This window comes from Pyrus communis, chromosome 10 (assembly GCF_041283825.1).
Source record: "Pyrus communis isolate YQ-2024b chromosome 10, ASM4128382v1, whole genome shotgun sequence".
Taxonomy (NCBI): domain Eukaryota; kingdom Viridiplantae; phylum Streptophyta; class Magnoliopsida; order Rosales; family Rosaceae; genus Pyrus; species Pyrus communis.
The window spans coordinates 23,380,599-23,386,697 of record NC_142574.1 but is presented as its reverse complement, the minus strand read 5'-3'; the positions used below and the strand labels follow the sequence as shown (position 1 = coordinate 23,386,697).

Genomic DNA, 6,099 nt, shown 5'->3' with positions numbered 1-6,099 from the left:
ATAGGATCTGGGTTTTTTTTTTTATTTTTTTTTTATCTGGGTTGCAGGAGGGAGAAGAGTGTGGGTGTGGGGGAAGACAAATTGGATTTTTTTTGTTTTTTTTTTGTTTTTGTTTGTTTGTTGGGATTTGCAGGTGGGGGAAGAAGATGAAGATGGGGGAGAGGAGAGAGGAGGGAGGAGGGGGGAGGGGAGGGACGAAATGAGGGTTTTTTTTTTTTTTTTTTTTTACTTTTTATTATTATTTTAATATTTAAAAAATATTAAATAATTGCTTTTTAGTTTTTAATAATTTTTTAATAGAAAGTAGGTTCCGAATCAAGCCACGTCAGCACTTAACAGAAAATTTGATGGAGGTATGACATTGTCACAAATTCGTAAGATGCGGTATGACATTGTCAATTTTAAAAGATGAGGTATGAAACTGTCGTAACCCCAATAGTTGAGGTAGTTTTTTGTACTTTATCCTAAAAAGATCTACGATACTATTTGCTTGAGGATTTTCTTCACTATGTAAAATATGATTACACTACTACGAAAGTGGCTTATTGTGTCGACGGTTGGTGTCGGTTTTATATAATATAGTGGCGGATTAGACATTTTCGACAATCACTTTACATGGTGTTGGAATTACTGTCGGTTATAACCAACATAAAATTGTCTATGTTGCTTATAACCGACATAAACTGTTAATGTCGCTTATAACCGACATAGTTTTTAATCTTTTTAAATGGTGGTGTCGTATAAAAAACGAATCGTGTTGCTTTCAACCAACATAAAGTTAATGTCGATTAAAAAGAGAATCGTATCGCTTGTACCTGATATTAATAATTATTTTTAAATATTTTAAAACTTCCTATCGGTTGTAGCCAACAGGTTGGTGCTCTTTATATATCCTGTCTCATGTCTTATGCTTCCTTTCTTGCGTTTTTCCTCTCTCTCATTTCTCTCAGCCCTCTCTCCCTTTAATATCAGAACCCTCGCTGCATCTCATTTCCCTATAATGAAGAACCCTAGCCGCATCTCATTTCCCTATAATGAAGAACCCTAGCCGCATCTCATTACTCACTCTTCTATGCAAAAATCCAAAACCAGCGAGTCTGCTATGGAAATGTAGGCACATCTAAGCTCCAATCTTCCTACAGAGGTAAACATGGACCCTTCCATTGTTGAATATGTGTCCATTTGATGATTTTATACAGAAATAAGAAGCAAACTAACACGTGCTTGTTTGATTTGTGTACGAGTATATGGATCCGGCGAAGAAATAATGGGAAAAGGCAGAATAACACTCGAACAAGTCAGATTCGAAACAAAAAGGGTAAAATCACTAGCCTCCATAACTGATCTCTCACTGCATGTCGCATATAAAATTCATCTTGGATGTGCTTGTTTTGATGTTAAAAAAAATCCGTTGTTGATACATGCACAACGACTGCAGATACAACCCAAGAAAGATGCAGAGGTCCAATAGTCATGGTACTTGTCCCCAAACGTCCGATCTCAGCTAATCTACACGAAAGGTAATAATCTTTTCTGATTTCCCTTCACTGATGTGAGCTCGGCATACATTAAATCTGCCCATATATGAATGTTAACTCCTTGTTTCTGGTTGTGTGCAGAACAATGCCTGATCTGGCGTCCGCAAGGGATATGACAAGAGTGGCTTGGTTAAATCACAGTTCCAAGCAAACAAAAGGTAAGAAAACTTGTTTGTACATGCTGTAGGTTTGATCTTCAAAAATATGGCTATGTATCACGGCATGTCTCATATTTCTGCATTGTCTGTGTAGGACACTACGACCTAAGGTATATCCGAGAAAAGGAAATGTTGAAGTTGCAGATCCAAAGGCAAACAAATTATCAACTGACACATATTCGGATCTGAAAGGCGTACACTCATCTGTGCTGAGATTTTGCTGGATCTGCAGCGTGTGTGAACGGATATGGAATGCATGTATCATTTGAAGATACATGTGGACCATTTGGAACTTGACCTGCTTTGAGAACAAAAGAAAAATCCACCTCCAAACTGAATAAATGACATGTTTTTTTTTTTTTTTTTTTCCCGAATGCATTAGTGATAGATCCGCTAAACACAATAGCGTTTGCTCAATAACTCATGAAGCTGTTTACTTGTGCTAGGAAACTTTTTATTTTTTTATTATTAATAGTTTGTGGTATCCCTTATGAGCGACGGTATAGTTGTTATTTTATTTATTGAATTATTAGGTGGTGTCGGTTAGGACTGACAATATAATTGTTTATTTTATTTATAGGAAACTTCATTCTAATCCTTGGCGAAGATGGCTTTTAGACCAAAACCATGAGTAAAATCAAAATATAATTGTAGTCCCTTGATACATTCATAACCTCATTTATTAATTACATTTGCATTTTTTAATTCTTCTCCTTTTCTTCCTAATTTTAATGTATTAATTTTATTTTATTATAATTATAATTTTCATTTCATTTATTGTAATATGGTTTGTTGTAAACATTTAGTAAACTAATTTTTGTTATACAATATATTTCGATATGCTTTGTCTTTTTCATTTAGGTACATTAAATTGATTATAATACATTTAGGTACACACATTTCGGTATTGACATTTCGGTGCATATATTTTGGTACACACATTTAGGTACATTAATTTAATATAATACATTTCGATGCATATATTTCAGTACATACATTTTGGTGCTAACATTTAAATACATTAGTTCAATATAATACATTTTGGTCATACATTTAGGTACATTATTGAGTCTTTCAAGTTTGAAGAATGTTAAATAAAATTAATAAATTAAAAATAAAACTTTTTTTGGTCAAAAAATAAATTAAAATTTGTATATTAATAAATTTAAATATTTAATGGGAGGCATTAAATAAAATGCACATTAATTATTTTGAATTAAGGACACATCAAGGGACCATAATCAATATATAATCTAGTATCGGGTTTATTTTAAATTTCAATATTCTTGAAGGCTTAAAGTTAAAAAATCCCTTTTATTTATTAAATAGTTAGGTGGTGTCGGTTAGGATTGACACTACCATCCTTTTTTAATGTCGCCTATATCCGACGTGAGTTTCAATGTCACTTTTACCCGACACACTATCCTTTTTTTATTTTATATTGCTTTCCTTTTTCGTGGCCGATTAAGGGGACTAACTGACATCAAAAGCTTTTTCGTGACGCTAGTAATGGTGTCGGTTTTGTTATCCGACATTACAACAGTTTATGTCGGATTTTTACCTATTATCCGACAGAAATTATGTTTTATTGTCGGTTTTTGGACCGCCCGGTTATAGGTAATTTTGTAGTAATGTTATGATTGCCTAATGAAAAATAACAAACTAAACTATTTGGTCTAGGGTGATTTTTCTCTTTTGTTATTTACTATTTTCTAAATTAAGGTAATCTATCATAAACTACATACTACCATTCTCTAAAGTTATTGCTAATGGTTCTTAAAAACTCTCTTTATTCTCTCAATGACTATAAAGTATGATTAGTGCTCTTTTTGCTGTTAATACCTTATGCTGCACTTCTTTATCCTTATTGGTAAAAGTAGGGTGTTCAATATAACTAAGATAAAACATTTACTTCTTCGTGTTTTTATTAAATTTTTTTTATAAATATATGCTAATCTTCTCTTCATGCTAATTATAATAGGCTGTCTATGACAACAAATTCCTGATGGTTGTGGTAGACAAAGTCTACAAAGACAATAATATACAATGTTCATTCAAAATAACACAAGTGTGTATTATTAGTTGTGTTGATGACTTATGTTATCAAGATACTTTATTGTAATATTATTTAAATATTAAACTTGGCTCTGATACCAAGTTCGGAGTAAAGCCTAGTTAAATGGTTAGATGACCATTGTAACAACTAGACATAAAACCTTGCATATAGAACTCGATATGTTTCAACATGATGACTACTTACAATGCAGGTATAAGACCACAAAGACTAAACTCATAGGTATCGAGAACTCATAGGTATCCTAGTTAATGTCCAATTATTTGTATGACAAACATTCAACTATAAAATAGTTGTCAAACAAAATATGATAATCAGTTTAGCAAGATAATAATATACCTACAATAATGTTTTCTTGTTTTGGATTGAAAGTCTATTTAAACAAATATACTAAAAGAAGGAAAAGAAACGTACTTAAGACTGAAGAAACTACTTGAATATGTACACTTACTCTTTTATTAATTTATAAAAATTTACAAAGGATGCTAGAAAACTATGGATAGTTGGTTCTGTGTGGAGGTTTGCGTTCTTCTGTGTGGAGGTTTGTGTTTAGGGATTGTGTGTGCATGAAGGAGAACCCCTTCATATACACAAGTATGATGGTGCTACGTTACAAAGATCATTTCAAAAAGATGTACTATTATATTGAAAATATTTTCATTTTCTTTGACTATGTCATTGTTTTTGAAAACATGGATTGTTTCTGAAAGTGAAATTGGAATCTTTTGCTTTTATGCTGTTTTGGACTCCTCCATGATTTTGCTTGTCTTCTTTGAATGATGTGGGTGGAAGTACCGCTTTGCCTATTCTGGAAATTTTGAAAGTTTTATGTCATGATGATTAAACATGAAGTATTTTAGTGTTTTTCATTAGTTTCTCCTTAAAATAAAAGGAAAACTAATGAAAAGTTCAAAAAACTTTAGTTTTAATGAAAAATGAAAAATGACAAATAAAAGTGTTGTGAATAGTACAAGGGAAAGGTAAAAATGTGGTTTTTCATTAAAAGTGAACAATACCGGAGGTGTGTTCATTAAAAGTGAACAGTACTGGGAGTGTTTCGTTAAAACTTTCTAAAATAAAAGGCATCTCATGCTACTCAAACAATTTGCACATACAATACATATCTCACTATTATATGCCCCACACATTGTTCTAAAAGTTCTTGCCTAGGCATTAGGCGGCTGGTCACCGCCTTGATTAATGACTAGACGTTTGGAAATTAAGAAAGGCCTAAACTTGCTGAGGCATCTACCTAGCCCGCCCAGGCACCCGCGTATGTTATGACTTACTTAGACATAAAATAGATAACTTTCATTTTGCATTTTATTTTTTTAATAAATTGTAAGAGGCTTGTTGAATACTTAAATGAACACACATTATATACTTGTTCTCCATGTTTTCATTATGTTCCAATACTTCATAATATATATGTCACTTTATTTTGTAGTTTATGATGAAATTATATATTTTAAGTATAAACATATACTTATTTACACAAAATATAATAAATTTACTTAAATCCGCTTAGGTGCTAGGTCCCACCCTGCCGCCCAACTAGAACATAACGTATTTTAGAACATTGGCTCCACATAGTTCAACCTCATGGCTCACTCACGGTATATTATAAAATGATTACTTGACAAACAAGGTACGCAAACTAGAATACTATAGTAAAACGATTACTATTCTATTATAAAGGACGTTTAACCAACTGAAAAGATAACATTCACGAGGCGGCTGGTTTGGTATTGCTGTGCTTTGGAAAAAAAACTGCTTCTACTGTTCTGTGAGAATAAGCAGTTGTGAAATAAAGCAGCAGAATGTTTGGTAAACTTTTTTGTAAAAGTGCTTTTGGAAAAGGAAAAAAAAAAACAGTATTATAGTGTTTGATAAACTTTTATGTAAAACAGATGTGAAAAAAGCTGGTTTTTGAAAGCTAGGTTTTGCAGTTTTGTGTTTTTGGCTTTTTTTCATCCAAAATTGTGAAAAAAAACTGAAGCTGAATGTTTACCAAACATAAAAAAAGCTGAGCGCTTTTTTATATCCATTTTTTTCAGAATCACTTCAGTACCAAACTAGAGCTTAAACTTTGCAAGCAAGAGAACTGTAGTAAAAACACTGCAAGAAGAAGTTGCATCACATTACGATGATTTTGCAGTCGGCAAAAAAATATTCTTATTAGTCACCTGCGACAGCGACAAACGTTAAGAATTCTCATTTTCTTGGTCAAGAGCACAAACCAACATGAACAATAAGAAAATCCATTTTCCAAGCCGTTGGACCCATTCTTTGGGCCCAATAAAATACCAACGAATTACTTTAGAAAAAT

General features: G+C 32.3%; 1 long non-coding RNA gene across 1 annotated transcript; it reads left to right on the top strand.

Moving 5' to 3' along the window:
* Positions 1-1,191: 1,191 nt before the first annotated feature.
* LOC148693744 (uncharacterized) lies at positions 1,192-2,225 on the top strand. The gene is made up of 4 exons (XR_015952788.1): positions 1,192-1,318; positions 1,439-1,520; positions 1,620-1,696; positions 1,791-2,225. It is a non-coding gene; the product is annotated as an uncharacterized LOC148693744 (long non-coding RNA).
* The last annotated feature ends 3,874 nt before the right edge of the window (positions 2,226-6,099 follow it).